The following is a 17,492-nucleotide window of genomic DNA, read 5'->3' as shown; positions in this document are numbered from 1 at the left end:
TATTTCCTTCTTTAGCTCTAATAGAGTTTGTTTTATAAATCTGGCTGCTCCAACATTGGGTGTGTAAATATTTATGATTGTTATGTCTTCTTGATGGATCAGTCCTTTTATCATTAAGTAGTGTCCCTCATTGTCTCTTTTTATGGTTTTTAGTTTAAAGTCTGTTTTGTCAGATATAAGAATAGCTACTCCAGCTCGTTTTTCTTTTCTGTTTGCATGGTAAATCTTTTTCCATCCTTTCACTCTTAGTCTGTGTGAATCTTTATGGGTGAGGTGGGTCTCTTGTAGGCAGCATATAGTTGGGTCCTCCTTTTTGATCCAGTCAGCCAGTCTGTGTCTTTTGATTGGGGAATTTAAGCCTTTTACATTAAGAGTTGTTATTGAAAGTGTTGATTTATTCCTAGCATTTTATTGGTTGTTTGGTTGTCTTAGGTGTCTTTTGTTCCTTGCTTTCTGATTTACTGTTTGGTTTCTGTGTTTGTTGGTTCCTTAGGTTGTAGATAGCATTTTGGTTTGTTTGTTTTCTCTTCATGAATGCCATCTTTATTCTACTAGTGGGTTTTGATTTTTTTGGGTTTTTATGGCAGTGGTAGTTATTTTTCAGGAACCAAACCCAGTACTCCCTTGAGGATTTCTTGTAAGCGTGGTCGTGTGGTAGTGAACTCCCTCAGTTTTTGTTTGTCTGAGAAATATACTATTTGCCCTTCATTTCAGAAGGATAGCCTTGCAGGGTAAAGTATTCTTGGCTGGCAATCTTTGTCATTTAGTATTTTGAATATATCATCCCATTCGTTTCTGGCTTTTAGGGTTTGTGATGAAAAACACATTGTGGCAGGGGGTTTCACAGTCCACCAGTTTGAGACTAATGACTAACTAAGATGTTGCTGTGGTTGCCAATTTCGTATGTCTACCTCCGTGACTGCTCAGTTGGCCTCTAGTGCCTTGTGTGCATGGTTGCCTTGGGTCTTGGGCCTCTCCGGGGAGCCACCTTTCTGGTCAGCCTGGACTCTGCTGGGCTGGTGGATCACGTACCACAGGGTGTGTGATCTCTGTTGTGCTTTCACTTCCCGTGCAGGACTTCTCCCTGTTCCGTGTGCTCTGGCCCAGGCTGTTGGATCGTGCAGTGGCGACTCCACAGGGTGTGTGGTTTCTGTCAAGTCCCCGCTTCCCTGGCCGCAGGTCTCCCCACTCTGTGCGCACTGTGCTGGGCTGGGACGTGTCTTCTGCAACCCTCGTCTATCAGCTGGGCCTTCAAGATCCTGCTCAGCACCGCCTCGCCCAGGAAGTCTACCAGGTTTCTGGTAGGCACAGATGACCGGTCGCTCTGGGTGCCTTTGTAGCACTGTGTAGATCTTTCTCGGGTCTTGTTCACCTTTGTATCGCCCCGGCATTGATCGAGTCTAGCGCCCGCCCGCAGCCAGCTCTCTGGCAGGTTCAAGCGGACTTGGGTACTCTCCTACCACACTATTCCCAATCAGAAATTCGTTAGGCATTTTTCCAAACTGGTGGCCGCAGAGATGGTATCTGCCTCCCAGTAACAGGAAGTTTACCAGGGGCCGGAGTCCAGTGTGTGGTGGAGTGACAGTCGGCCCCGCCCATACTTCCTTGCCCTCCCGACACTGGGCGGGTATGCCCCACGCCACCAGCCCCGCCAAAGAACCTCAGAGGGAGTGGGAGAGGAGGCCAGCCCGCAGGCCCCGGGAAGCCCCGCACCAGGCCAAGCAAGTGGGAAGGTTCAGTGAAGGGCCAAGGTGAGCCGGGCCGGAGCTGCCAGCACCTGGGAAAATGGAGGCAGCCCCGGGGCGGTGAGTGACCCAGTGATGGAGGCGGAAGCTGGGTGGGCGTCAGCCCCCTGAGCAGGGCTGGGCCAGGGGTCACTCACAGGACTGTGCCAGGTCGGGCGCTCACTCTCTGCCTCTGGTTTGTCACCTTCCCCGTTCTCGGCCACTGCCGCCTTGGGCTGTTCAGTCGGTCCTGCGGCATGGCTCGGGCGCTCCCAGGAATCTTCTTTAATGCTGGCCTGAAACCTCGAATCCTGAATAGGGCAGCTGGCCACCTTCAGTGCGGCCCCAGCCTCCGGGATCCTGGCTGCATCCACAGCAGCCCTGGCGCCGTGTTCCCTGTTTAGAGACTCGCTTTTGCAGCTAAGAAACAGTTCTTTTCCTGCTCCACACTTCAAAGCTGTTGCCTGTAAATGAGGCAGCCTCTCTTGCCGGGGGCAAAGTGGCGGTCAGCCCCCATGACTGGCCAGCAGCAGCAGTCCTCCCTTAAGAGATGGCGAGAGGAAGGTCCACAAGTTTCCCGGCTGCCTGAGGCCCAGTGGCCGCCTTTTCCACCTCAGCTACTCCGTGCCAACCGCCGCAGCCACCGCCATCTTGAAACCCTGGAGACATGAGTCCTATTTATTTTATTTAAATAATTTTTTTGGTTGACTGGTGGGTACAGGGATCCACTCTTGACCTTGATGTTATCAGCACCACACTCTGACAAAGTTAACCTGCCAGCCTGGTTTTTAATATATTCACAGAGTTGTGCAACCATCACCACAATCAAATTTAGAATATTTTCATCACCTTCCCCTAAAACCCTGTACCCATTAGCATTCACTTGCCATTTCTCCCCAAATTCACCATTTCACTGACCATATCACCCTTTAGCTCTAGGCAACAGTGAATTTACTTTCTGCCTCTACAGAATTGCCTAATTCATATAAACGGAATCATACAATATGTGGTCTTATCAGACTGGCTTCATTTTCTTAGCATGTTTTCAAAGTTCACCCATGTAACAGCATGTATTGGTACTTCATTCCTCCTTATTGCTGAATAATATTCCATTGTATGATGTACTACCTTTTTAAAATTCATTCATCACAGTTGAAGAACATTTGGGTTGTTTCCACTTTTTGGCTATTATGAATAATGCTGCTATGAACATTCATGTACAATTTTTTGTGTGGATATATGTATTAATTTCTGTTGGGCATATACCTAGAAACTGTTTTCTACAGTGGCTGCATGATTTTATATTCTTACCAGTAATGTATGAAGGTTCCAATTACTCTACATCCTTGCCTGTACTGTGTGAAAGGGGAAAAAACCTGTTTTCTTCTCTGTACTCACACACTCAACACAGAATACTTCTGTCACCAAATGTGTGGGGTTATTTCCACACATGCCAGGCAATTCTGCAGAGGACATCAATTAGATGTCCTACAATTCAATTCCATCCTGATACTATCTACTAGGAGACAGGGTCAGATCCCAAAAGTTAGGGTTCAGTCCTACAAGACTGATCCCTATTTCCAACACCAATCACACGTGATAGATTGTCATCTATATTTCCAACCAACTGGCTAGATATAAATCAGGGTTCCCATGACCCCCTCCTTGGGTTTGATTAATTTTCTGGGATGGCTCACAGAATTCAGGGAAACATGATTAATAGATTATTATAAAGGATACAGATGAACAATCAGATGAAGTGATGGACAGGGCAAGGTATGGAGGTGGTGGTGAGAATCTTTCATGCCCTCTCTGGGTCTGCCACCCTCCCAGCACCTCCGTGTGTTCAGCAGCCTGCAAGTTCATCAAACCACATTGTCCAAGAGTTTTTATAAAGCTTGATCTCCAGTCCCCCATCTTCTATTCCCTTCCTAGACGTTGGTGGGTGGGGCTAAAAGTTCCAATCTTCTAATCACTTTGTTCTTCTGGTGACCAGCCCCAACCTGAGGCTATTTAGGGGCCACACCCTAAGTCACCTCATTAGCATAAACTCAGGTGTGAGCAAAAGATGCTCAATATGAGTAACAGGAGACACTCCTATCACTCAGGAAATTTCAAGGGTTTTACGTGTTCTGTGATAGGAACCAGAGACAAAGACCAAATATATTTCATATTATACCACCACAACTAGTTATTGTTCATCTTTTATATATTTTTATTTTTATTTTTATCTTAGGTTAGTCAAGTGAAGCAGTTGGAGTGGAAAAGGAACAAAGAAATCTGTAACTGGTTATGACCAATTAGCTATAAACATTACTGCACACAGACCAGCCCATCTTTTTTATTATAGTCATCCTAGTAGGTGTTAGGTAGTACCTCATTGTTTTTATGGTCACGCATCACTTAATGATGGGATACAACAGGATACATTCTGAGAAATGCATTGTTAGGTGTTTTGTAGTGATACTAACATCAGAGTGCACTTACACAAACCTGGATGGTACGGCCTATAATACAGTTAGGCTATAGAGCATAGCTATTATAGTCTTATGGGACCACCTTAGCTGACAGAAACAGCACGTGACTGTGTTTTTGGTGGCTGGCTGGTACAAGGATCGAACCCTGGACCTTGGTGTTATCAACTCAGCTAACTGCCCAGCCCTGTATTTCCTTAATGCCTAATGATGCTGAGCATCTTTTCATGTGCTTTTTGGCAATTTGTTTGTTGTCTTCGTTGAGCTATTTATTCAGATCCTGCACCCATTTTTTAATTGTCTTTTTATTACTGACTTGCAAGCATTCTTTATATATTCTGTATATAAGTGCCTTATCAGATACATGATTTACAAGTATTTTCTTGGGCTAATTACCTTTTTGTTCAGCTTCAATGTCAAAAATGGAACAGCTGCCACTGCTACTCACAGGATGCTCCTGAGGTAGATATAGATTGGATTGAAGAGAAGGAGCGGAAGAAAGAAAACAGATTCCAGATTTGTTATCAATTCAGTTTAATTCATCTCCCATGCTAATGAGCACTACCTGCTACTGAGCATCGGGCTCACTGCACAATGCACACAAAAGCTAAACTCTGTGACACCGGCTTTTGTGAGAAGAAAGAGTTTTATTGTGTGGCTGACCAGAAAGGAGACAGGAGGCAAGCTCAAATCTGTCTCTTGGATCAGGGGTTAGGTCAAACTTTTATGGGTCAGGGAGACAGGTTGGTATGTGGAAGCACTAGCATTTCAGGTTCTGGTCATATCCTGGCCTCCTTGGTTCTGTGGGGAGGAACATCGGTTCCAGGTGTTATTTGGAGGTCAAGGCTTTTTCTACCATGCATGTCTTTGTTGGGGCCTAGTGCAAGAGCTTAGTACAAAACAATGGCCTCCTATAATTTTTGTTTAACAGTGCTAAAATTGTAAAATACTACAAGCAGGAATTGTTTTAGAATTCAGTATCTCCAAGGCCTAGCAAATGTCTAGCACAGTAGTTACTCCACAAACATTTGCTCAATGTAACTGAGCTGAAATAAGAAAGAAATTATATGGCAGAAAATCAAAAGTAACACAGAAATATAGACATCTTCTGCTAATGTTATAGCTGTGTAAATCAGCCCTTGAGTTTAAATAGGGGCAGGAAATTGGTAAAGTGGAGGCAAATGAGAAACAAATAAAGAGATGAAAGAAAGAACTTTAAAAACAGTTCGAGGAGGGCTGGCCGGTTCACTCAGTTGGTTAGTGCTGCCTTGCAACACCAAGGTCAAGGGTACTGTACTGGCCAGCTGCACACACACAAAAATAAATAAATAAATAAATGAAACAGATGAAGGAGACCAGTGATTAAGAAAAAGAAAACCTGGAGGGGAAAGCCAGGTAGACATGTGCCTCCAGGGATACAGAACTTTTAAAAGCACTCATGGAGAGATAATCAGGCAGCTCTTTCTGCACCAACAATTTAGGCTTTACTGGATATGAGGTTTCTTATCAGTCACACAATGTTTGAAGTAAAATGTAAACATGAAAGGGTATAAAAGGCCTGATTTTTCCCTAATAGCCAAAGAGGAAAGCAACAGAAGCCATGCCATGAAGTAAAAACCGAATTATTGATATTAATTTTAAGTTCTATTTTCTTTTCAGCTTTCATGACTCAGAGGTAGGTCTGCTAATGTCCCTTGGAATTTTCTTTCTTTTTTTTTTTTTTTAAAAGATGACCGGTAAGGGGATCTTAACCCTTGACTTGGTGTTGTGAGCACCACGCTCAGCCAGTGAGCGAACCGGCCATCCGTATATGGGATCCGAACCCGGGGCCTTGGTGTTCTCAGCACTGCACTCTCCCGAGTGAGCCACCGGCCGGCCCGGAATTTTCTGATAGTAGCCAACTTTGCATGGTCTTTCTTTGCTTGATGCAATTTCCTACAGGATAGTCCTTGGGCTCTGCTCTAGGTGCTGGGGATATTATACTTTATAAAACAAAGATCCATCTCCTAACAGTCTAGGGAATGTCAGGCATAAATAAATGAATGAGTAAACATCTGCAGTGCTGATGAGTGCTCTGAAGATGGGGACGGGCAAGGGGATAGATAGTGAGAAAGAGCTGTTTCAGGCCAGTGATCAAGGAAGACCCCTTTAATACACTGATAAGTGATCAGCGATAAGGATGAAGTGTGAGAGTGGTCCCTCTCACTGTCCCTTGTGAAGACCAAGGAACCCAGAGCAGAACTGCCCTGGAGAGAGTAGAAGAAGAGATTAGAGTGGAGCCATGATTAAATATATGACATCATTTATGTTTACACAGCATATTTTCTGTTCTGTTTAATATATTATATGATAGATTTGAGACTTTTAATCATGTAATACTGTTTGTAATTTCTCCATACTGTTTATATTTTTGTTGTTGTTGGCTGGCCAGTACGGGGATCTGAACCCTTGACCTGGGTGTTATCAGCAGTGTGCTCTAACCAACCGAGCTAACCAGCTAGCCCCTGTGCTGTATTTTGAAGAGATGACTTGCATTTTTCTTTCTTTCTTTTCTTTTTTTTTTTTTTTTAAAGATGACCGGTAAGGGGATCTCAGTGAGTGAACCGGCCATCCCTATATGGGATCCAAACCCGTGGCCTTGGTGTTGTCAGCACCACACTCTGCCAGTGAGCGCACCGGCCATCCCTATATAAGGATCTGAACCCGCGGCCTTGGTGTTATCAGCACCACATTGCCCTGAGTGAGCCACCGGCTGGCCCCATAACCTGCATTTTTCAAGGGAGTCTGGCCCTCTAAATTTTGTGTAACAGATTAAGATTTTTAAAAAATTTATCCTTTTAGGAAAGGAGATCCAAGGCATGTAGCAGCTACCATATGGCCTAACAATTCCACTCGTAGGTAAATATCTAAAATATTGAAAACGTATCCATACAAATACTTGTATCTGAATGTTCATAACAGCATTATTCATAATAGCCAAAAAGTAGAAACAATCCAAATGTCTATCAACTGATAAATGGATAAACAAAATGTGATGTCTACCATCTTAAAAAAATAAAAATGCAAAATAGAAATTTATAAAACGTGTTTATGTGATCATCGGTATGCAATAAGATGTGAAAAACTTGGTTTCTCATAGTAGAGTGGTCTCGGGGTAGTTGTACTTGGTTCGCGGTGCCAGGTTTCCAAAAGGCAGGGAATAGAAGCCGCCAGTCCTCTAAAAGGCTGGGGACTGAGACAGTGTCACCTCACTGTACTTTATTCCTCAGAGAAGTCACAGGCCAGCCCGGATTCAAGGGTGTGCAAAATAATTTCCACCTGTTGACGGAGGAAGAGCATGTGCAGAAAGACAAGAACTGAAGATGAGCTATCACAAAGATAGAATGGGGGGGGGAGCAAGAAATCAGAGCTGTTTTTTATTTTTATTTTTCTGGTGGCTGGCCAGTGAGGGGATCTTGGTGTTATAACACTGTGCTCTACCCAAGAGAACAGATCTGTTTGTTTATAAAACCAAAGCCGCTCAGACTGCGTTCTGTCCTTCTTGCCCTCCGGAAGGAAGAGAAGGACCACCAGCGGCGGTGGCAGACGCGGAGGCGACAAAGGCAGCGAAGCGGCACCAACAGGTGGCTTCCGCCCAGGAGAGGACGCAGCGCCTCCTCCGCGCGGTTTTCAGTGCTCTGCACGTTCAGAAAAACTTCTCTAGTAACCAGTTATAGAAATGAGCCCTAAAGTATAGTCTTCAGAAAACAGATTTTATATGTCGGAAGCCACTGACGACTAAGGGCCAATCTGCAATTAAGGTAATTAAAATTCAGATATTGTCCATGATGGTGGACTGAATTGCTCATCTCCCGTCTTCGCCTTCTCTGCATTTGCTCCTAGGCGAAGCAAACCTGCGCGTTGACTTCGGGCTTAACCATGTGGATTATTGATCTAGTGTTGCATCCAAACCATCTCCGACCTTAGTGGCTTATGTAGCAATCCTGAGAGTTGGATAGCGGGTGTGCTGCGGCCTGAGCTAGGGCAGTTGGGGTGTCTGGGTCTCTCTGCATAAGGACTTATATCCACAGAGAGGCAGATCTTGAACTGGGCTTCCTCGTCCTCACGCTGTAGCTGCAGCCTTCCAGGAGGGTGAGAGAGGAACAAACAGCAAGGCCTTTCCAGACTAGGGCTCAGAGGTCTCTTCTGCCGCATTCTGATTGATCAAAGCAAGTTACAAGCCCATATTCAAGCTGTAAGGAATATGTGTGGGAAATATACTCTGCCTATTGATGGGAGGAGCTGAAAAGTGTAGGCTGGCTCAAGAGAGTGAGCAGCTGCCCATTAGAAGTAAGTGGAACACAGAAGGAAAGCATGCACACCTCTCCCAGAAGGTGTGGGTTGGCCCCAAGGAAAGAGAGCAACAACCCTGCCTTCTACCGGGGATTCAACTTCCGTAGTTTTGCTGTCTAATACATATGAAGGCAATCTAATGAATATGTTAAATTTAATTTAACTAAGGGGGTGGTTTCCAGTTCTGTAACTTAGTCTTGCACATGCTCAGTTGGTCCCTTTTAGGTCATGCTTAGCCATTGAGATTACATAAATCTGGCCCCTGTGGTCTCAATCTCCACATACTGGTACCAAAAACAGGTGCCACAGGCCATAGTAGCTCAGGACTCAGAGTGGGGCCCAAGTCCCAGGGGAGTGGTCCGACACCCAGGGGAGCGGCCTGACACCTGAACCCAGAGAAACTGAGCTCCTCCTATCTCATTAGCAACATTTTTAATGAATTGACTATTGAAAATAATAAAACTTGTACTCCATAAATATATACAATTATAATGGGTCAATAAGAAAAAGTAAATTAAAAAGAAAAAAAATTTCAGAGACAGAGGTTGATTAGAGGTTACCAGAAATGGGAGGGAAGGAAAAATGAGAAGTTATTGCTTAATGGGTACAGAGTTTACGTTTAGGGACAAAAAATTTTGGGAAATAGACAGAAGTAGTGGTTACACAGCATTGTGAACTAATTCCATGTAACTGTACCTTTAAAAATGCTTAAAATGGAAATTCTTATGTTATATGTGTTTGACCACAATAAAAAAAAAAAAAAAGAAGAAGAAGAAAATAATGAAACGCGGACTGCTCCAGAAAATGCGGGATCCATGGCTAGATCTCTACTGCCTCGCCTCACTAGACTTCGAGTTGATGAATAACCCCCTTCTACCTCTGAGAAAGCGATGGATCACCGCATGTTCTGGAACCGGGGAGCACTGTCAGCCTAACACTGAGTCCAGGTAAGAAAGTCCCTGAATAGTATCACTGAGTCTTTTTCCTTCAATATTCCCCCATTATTTTGTAAAATATCCCCCAAATTTCCCCTTTAGAAGTTTATTCCTTTGTTTTAAGAAGTATCTATCTTACTAAATGCTTCAAGCTTATCTTTATATGCCATTTACCAGTCATTCATTCACATTTTAGAGTATCTTTTTGTTGTTTTTTTGGTCGCTGGCTGGTAAGGGGATCTGAACCCATGACCTTGCTGTTATAATACTGTGCTCTAACCAACTGAGCTAAAGAGCCAGCCCCAAATTTAAGAGTATTTGGGGAAGAAAAGATGCTGTCCTAAGTTTGTGCAAGGGGGATAGTCCCCAATCCATTGACCCTGACAACTTTTTAATACCCATGATGCCACTTATGCCCTTTCTTCCCTGTTTACCGAGCTTGGGTCCCATAGTCATAGTTACCCCACTCTTTGCCCTTATCCTGCTTTGTTATACCCATGTAGCTAAACCTTAACCTAGTCAGATCTAAGTCTTTACCTAATCTACATCTGTACCCAAGCAGCTGAATATGGCTAGAGAAAAGAAAACTATGCATGCTAACTGGTCTCATTCTAAATTCATGAACCTAACCTCAAGTGGGCTTTTATTTTACTTATTTTCTTTTGGCGTCTGGGTGGGTATAGGGATCTGAACCCTTTTACATCAGTGTTACCAGTGCCACGCTGTACTGAGTGAGCTAACCGGCCAGGCCTCAAGTGGGTATCTAGAACTGTCTGGCTATCCTGCTGTATTTCCTGAGTCCTCTAATTCTCCTCCCATCTTAGATGACTAATTTCCACCTTTTCTTCTCTTTTCAAATCTTCATATCTCTTCCTTCATCTTGACTCTTTGCTGATAACATTGGGTCTTACTTTACTGAGAAAATAAAAATGCAATCCGAGGAGAACATCTTTATCTTGCTATCACCAGACCCACCAATCTGCCAAGGTAAATAATATTTTAATGCAATATCTTCAAAACCCAAAATTAATTAATTAAATCAGGTCGGTCTCCACTCCTATATATTTATATATAAAACCAACCTCTTATGGGAGTGTTTATTTTCCTGCATTAATGTATTACCAAAATTTAGCAGGCCAGAGATGCCCAGGACTGGATCCACAGCAAAACTCTCTCTCTCCAGCTAGCTAGCTATCAGACAGGGAGAGAAATTGATGAAGACAACTGAAGGTGTTGGGACTCTCCTCTTCTTCAAAACATCCATATACTTCTATGACTTGGGCTATGTCGTAAGGATCTGAGGACAAGACAGGAACTGTGGCCACCAGCGTATTTAGCTCAGAGTTATCCAATTGAGAAGTTCAGTCTGGGTCACCAGTGCAGGCTTCTGTGGGGCCAGGCAGAGGTGTGCTGTGGGGATCCAAAAGCCTTGGGAGAACAGGGCCTCTGTTGGTGAAATATCTGGGTCTGGTGACTTACTTTCTCTTGGCTGGGTGGGCCTGGGCATGAAGTTCTACTCCTTGCTCTTTCTGCCCACTCCTCCATTTAACTCTTTGGTTCTTGAACCAGACCTGCACGACCGAGAACTGTAAATGGATTTTTGATGCCAGCATCTCCTGGGTGAAAAAACCAGGAAACAAAGTCAAACTGAAGAGGGCTTCCAGCTCTACCTTCTGATCAGTGCTGAATGAGGCACGTTCTTGGCTTCTCCTCCTTGGCTTGGCCAGCAAAAACAATTCCCATTGCCATAGGTGAATGGAGGGTTCCCTGGAGGCCGAGGGGTTGATGGGATGGCTGCAGCTTGGATTCCCAGAGGCTGGGAAACCGCACTAACATAATAGTTCCCAGAATGTTGTGCTTCCATTTTAAGGTGTTTTGAGCAGCTGAAGAATTAAGAAGCCTTGAATATTGTTGTGGAGCCAAGGCTAATGTCTGGAATCCTGTTGACATCACCAATTGTAGCGCTCTTAATCCTGTTCGTGACACCAATTGTAAAGCTAGGCGACCACACCAGTTGTCGGGCTCTTTTACCTGCCGGTAATACTGCCGACTGGGCCGAACACACACACTTTCCTTACAATGAATGCTGAACCACACCTAATGGACCCTAGGCAAGGGCCCTGACCAAACTATTCTATTTTCCCAACAATTGTGACGGAGAGTTCTAAAACAGGATTATCACAATGTCCTCAAGGTGCGTCCATGTTGTAGAATGTGACAGGATTTTTTTTTAAGGCTGCACAATATTCCATTTTACGTACATGCCACATATTCTTTTTACATTTATCTGTTGATAGACATTTGGGTTGCTTCTACTTCTTAGCTATTGTGAACAGTGCATCAGAGAATCCCTGAAGTTTTGGGTCCCTCTACTTCAACTCCAAGGTGCCTCACCAATCTACCTTTGTCTGTGCGCATACCCTCCGCCTTGCCTCCTGTTGTTGGAGTAAGCAGGACTGAAGCCATATTGGCATCTAAAACCATATGGACTCTAAAAGATTTTAAAAGGACACAGTTTATTATTTTTTTTCTTGGCATGCATTTCTCTGAGTTCCCTCTTTTCCCATGATTATTTGATATTTTTAACCTTGGTTATGGGGCAAGATGACATTATTTATATGAATGTAGAGTTGTTTTCCAGTCAGCCTGGAGCTACACACTTGCACGTAATATCCAAGAGAAACCAAGGAAGACATCAGTAAAGCTGTGCTGATTTCACCTCTCCAGCAGCCCCTGATATAACAACACGGACAGGAACAGAAACCAGACAGAGTCTTGGTGAGACTGCATCCGGCCCCTTGCATGTCCCCCTCCCTCCTGCTTTTCATTTTCCATGTTCCATTCCCTCTGCTCCTCTTTAAAACACCCCCTGAAGCTCTAAAGCGGGGAGACAGTTCTAGTCTGTCTCCTCAGGGGTCTGATAATAAACTTCCTGCCTCACGCCAACATTTGGGATGATGAGTCTTTTGTCTCTGAGCAGAGAGCAGCAGGACCTTGACGTTGGTAACACCGTTACAACAGAGGAACTATTTGTGACCCTTTTGTAGGTCCAACTGCTCCAATTGTTCTCTGAATCCCATCCCATTCCACGACTTCGCTCCTGCAATCATCCCTCTCTTCCTTGTAAATGAGTCTTTCATTCCCTTCAATATTATTCTCATCTGCATGCTTACATGCTGTGTTTCCCATTAAAAAAAAAATACCCCTCTATTACTTCCTCATTCCTATGTCCCACCTTAAAACAAAATCCCTCAAGTATTTCCAGATTCTTTATTTCCTTACTTCTAATGCCAATCATGTTTTTTTGTGTTTTTTGGAGGTGCCCAGCCATTATGGGAACAATCAATTTAATATGCCTCCACTATACTGGAACTGCTCTTGTCTCAGTGCTCATTGTCCTCTAGATGGTGAAGTTCAATGCTCAATTCATAGACCTCATTTTAATCTCTAACTTCATTTAATACAGCTGCACACACTTTCCTCCTTGAAATTCTCTTTATTGCCTTTTCTTCACTTTTTATCGGTTTTCCTTCTACCTAATGCTACTCCTTTACTGGATCCTTTCTTTTTCCAAATTCTAATTTCTTTTTTGGCAGCTGGCCAGTAGGGGTATCTGAGCCCCTGACCCCTGACCTTGGTGTTAAAACACTGAGCTCTAATTGACTGAGCTAACCAGCCAGACCTCTTTTTCCAAATTCTAAATTCCACAATATTTCCTTGCTCTGATCACCAGCCATCTTTTCTCCATCTACACTCCTAGGTGATCTCATCCTTATGGCTCTCAGCACCAGCTACGCACGGATGACTCCCGAATTTATGTCTCTTGCCTTGACTTCTCCCTGGAATAATGAGGGTACTTCAAAAAGTTGGGGAAAATAGAATTAAAAGATAATATGAATCTTTCTACAAACTTTCGAAAACCCTTGTATATCTACGTGCCTACACAGAATCTTTTTTAAAGTTTTTTTACTTCTTTGGTTTTTTTTAGGCTGGCTGGTACTGGGATTGAACCCCGGACCTTGGTGTTATGGGCACCAGCCTAACCAGCTGAGCAAACTGGCCAGTCCATCTATCATATGTTTACTTGGCTTCACTAACTTGACATCCCCAAAGTGAAACTCTTGATTTTCCTCCAACTCAAGCTGGAAGTTTTAACAATCTTGCCCCTTGTTGCTACTCCTGCCCTCCTGCAGTTTATTCTCTGCACAGCAACTTGAGTGATCCTTTTCAATAACAAGTCAGTTCTTGACATATATCTGCTTTCTCTCCAAGATCTTGTCAACACCAAGAATACAATCCAAATTTACAGGATCTGGTTTCTCCCCCTCCTTTTTTTTTTTTTTTTTTTTTGGTGGCTGGCTGGTATAGGATTCAAACCCATGAGCTTGGTGTTATCAGCACCACACTCTGACCCAGTGAGCTAACCAGCCAGCCAGTCTCTGGCCTCTTTTCTGCTTAATTTTACCCATTCATGCTACCTTCCTTTTCCAACTGCTGTAGGGCCTTTGTGTTTGCCCTTTTCTGTGCCTGGAATACTTTTTCCTCTAAATACATGCATGATCCGTTCCTTTCCTTCATTCTGCCTATAACTCAGAGTGGCTTTAACTGGTTTTCTCACCTAAAATAGCACATATTCCCTGCTCTTTCCTGTAATTCAACATTATTTTTCGACAGGTCATTAACTGTTATACATATCAAAGAATATATTCATCTGTTTTGTTTTCTGTCTCTTTCCTTAGTTTGCATGTTCCCTGAGGACAGAGACTTTGTCTGTTTTGTTCACTACTGTTGTTACCGACAGGCCAGGCTTGGCTCGCCCTCTCACATTAAACAAATGACCTGAAAGTCCAAAAGTTGGTGCAAGGATTGGAAGGTTTTTTCAGATTACCAGTACTCAACTAAATGTCTAACCAAGCAAACAAACAAAGAGAAAAGAGGAGCAGTGGGGTCCAGTTTATCCTAGTCCCAATTGGCGGGGCCAGCCTATCCCATTAACAGTAATTGATTAAAATCAGTTCTCCCCACTGTTTAGAGCATAAAGAAGAAAAGTATCGACTAGATTTAAATTAAAGAAACATAGCATAGCCAGGAGCCCTCCATGGTGCACCTATACAGAACAGAAGAGGGCTCGGAAAATCAGAAACAAAGCATAGCCGGGAGCCCTCCAGGGTGCACCTAGGTGCATAGTAGTGGATACAATCCAACCAAACTTCAGAAGAGGGCTCAGAAAATAATCAGAGAAAGGTAAAGAAAATAAAGCATTGCCTTGTCAGAATTTAGGTCAGGGACTCCAAGAGAGATCTACCAGCAGCAGAGACATGGGAGCAAAATAGTCCCAGTGGCCACTTGCCTCTTGCAGCTAGAGTCTTCTCTGGTGCCCAAAGCTTTCCAATTTTTGCCAGTGATTAAATTAGGCTCTCGGATTCCAGAGTCATAGAAATAAACAATGTACCCAATAGTAAAGCAAGCAACACTTTATTAAAACAGGAGATAGACTTATGCATAAGGGGGGTAGCAACAGTAAAGCTAGCCCCCCGAGGGGATCTGCTCAGAGTCTTTTCTAGGGAAAGGAGTTAAGGGTTACAGGCCAGCATCACTGGAGGTGGTCCATTCTGTTCTTCCTGGTTGCGTCATGGGCGCATGCTCAATAGGTCCAAAATGACAGTGGAGTTCATCACTGTCACTCCAGGAGGGTTGTTATAGCAGTCGCCTTGATGCTTTGTGCACAGATGGGAATTCTTAAAGGGGTCTTAAAGTTAATCTGTAACTTTTATTATTATGGTAAAACAAGCCTTGGGGAGGGGTTTTGCAATTCAGTAAATATCTGTTTCCTCTCTATTTTAGTCTATTTTGTCAGGGCAGCCCAGGGGGTAATCATTTGCCCTGGGGGTCTCATGACTGAAGAGTGGAAAGGTAACAAAGTGTCCTCTACAGGGAAAATGGAGTCAGTTTGGTTCACAGGCCTCTCCTTATTCTGTTTCACTATATCCCCTGCTCCTACAGTTCCTGACATGAGGGTGCATTAAATAAGTGTTATTTGTTCATATCCCTGAACCAATCAAAAAATAAATAAGTAAATATTATTTTAATGAGCAAACTGTCATTTATTTTTTTATTCATTCATTCATTTATTTATTTAGTTAGTTTTTTTAAAAGATGACCTGTAAGGGGATCTTTACCCTTGACTTGGTGTTGTCAGCACCAGCTCTCCCAAGTGAGCTAATGGGCCATCCCTATATAGGGATCCGAACCCATGGCCTCGGTGTTATCAGCACCACACTCTCCCAAGTGAGCCATGGGCCAGCCCTAAACTGTCATTTATTGGACAAATGAAGAGAGAGAGTTGTAACAGAAGAGAGGAGAAAGAAGAGAGACATTTTGTGAGCAGGAGACACCACCAGAGACAAATTAGCCTAGAGCAAGGGAGGGTATTCTTTTTTTTTTTTTTAAAAGATGACCGGTAAGGGGATCTTAACCCTTGGCTTGGTGTTGTCAGCAACACGCTCAACCAGTGAGCCAACCGGCCATCCCTATATAGGATCCGAACCCGTGGCCTTGGTGTTATGAGCACCACACTCTCCCGAGTGAGCCACGGGCCAGCCCAAGGGAGGGTGTTCTAAACAATGACAGGGAATAAATAAAAATTCCTAACATTTTCTAGGTTACCTAGAGCCAAGAATGACTCTAGACACCTTACGAAGTTTAGCTTATTTATCCATCCTGAAAAGTATGCTTTGAGAATTAAAACTAAATAAATAAAATAAAATTTTAAATCTAGCCATGGATAAAGACATTTGGGGCTGGCTGTTTAGCTCAGTTGGTTAGAGCATAGTGTTATAGTATCAAGGTCAAGGATTCGGATCCCCCTACCAGCTGGCCAAAAAAAAAAAAGAGTGAATTACTACCATCTCTATTTATGCTTGAGGCAAATGGGTATGGGGGAAAGGGTTGAGTAACTGGCCCAAGGCCACACAGTTTATAAATGGAAAAGCCAGGATTTAAACAGGCTGTTGTGTCTTCAGAGTCACGTCCTCAGCTACCGTGTTATATAGCCTCTCAGAAGAGGCAAGTTGGAGGCCACGAAGCTCAAACTTTACCCACTTCGCAATATTGCCCAGAGTCAGTCCTATCTAGGGCAGCCTTGGCGTCCTTCCTTCAGGTATTGCAGAAGAAAGAATTCTAATTTTGCAAACCTCTTCTACAAAACAGCATTTCCTTGATAGAATCCCTAGCTTGTTTTTAGGAGTTTTGATTACATACTGTGTGAAAACGATGCTAGAAATTTGGCATGTAATCCCTGTCTGTAGTTACCGGCTCTGTGGTCTTGGGCAAATTTCTTCACCTCTCAGGGTTTGCATTTAATTTTCTGCAAAATGAAGAGGAGGAAAAGAGGAGGGAAGGAATTCAAAGGTATCCCTACCCACCAGCTCTAAAATTCTTTGATCATAATGACTTTTAGGCAGGCAAAAAGATTTCTGTTTTACCTCTCCCAAGCTGCAAGTTTTGTCAGAGAGCTAAGAAGGAGGTGAAAGGCCCCATGGTGGCAAAAGCTACTCTATTACAAACCTTATCTACAGCAAGCCTCCAGCATGCTCTGCCTTACCATGGGTCCCACTAGGAAATCAAGCCCCTTTCTTGAATAAAACTTTCTGCATCCATCGGTCACTTAAAGCAGGCTGAAAGTAAATTCACCAAACTCCAATGTAACAAGCCAATATTGCAAAATGGGCGATTTGTCTTTTATGTTTCTCTTCCCGGTGGAAGCTCTTGCCAGCAGGCTAGTCTTAGGCAAATTCACCCCTCAGGCCCAGTTTATAATTCTACTCTGAACCTAACTGCTTAGTTTCTCCTTCTCCAGTGCTTCAGAGAGAGTGATATGTTCTCCCCTTGTACTTTCTCTAAACACAGCAGCCCCCAGTACATGGTACTGTCTAATCTCTACCTGCTAAGATGGGAAATGCTTGCTTTCTTTTTTTTTCCTTTCCATATGCTTTAGCTACAGTCTATGTTCTTTCCTGGTGCACAAA

General features: G+C 43.5%; 1 non-coding gene and 1 pseudogene across 1 annotated transcript; one reads left to right on the top strand and one right to left on the bottom strand.

Moving 5' to 3' along the window:
- The window catches only part of LOC134385747 (zinc finger CCHC domain-containing protein 17-like), a 79,208-nt pseudogene that overhangs the window by 54,106 nt on the left and 7,610 nt on the right, over positions 1-17,492 (top strand).
- Positions 7,714-7,938, bottom strand: LOC134386645 (small nucleolar RNA U3). Its single transcript, XR_010024481.1, has one exon. It is a non-coding gene; the product is annotated as a small nucleolar RNA U3 (small nucleolar RNA).

The sequence above is a fragment of the Cynocephalus volans genome, chromosome 9, assembly GCF_027409185.1.
Source record: "Cynocephalus volans isolate mCynVol1 chromosome 9, mCynVol1.pri, whole genome shotgun sequence".
NCBI lineage: Eukaryota > Metazoa > Chordata > Mammalia > Dermoptera > Cynocephalidae > Cynocephalus > Cynocephalus volans.
The sequence above is the reverse complement of the archived record's forward strand: the minus strand, read 5'-3'. Positions and strand labels throughout refer to the sequence as shown.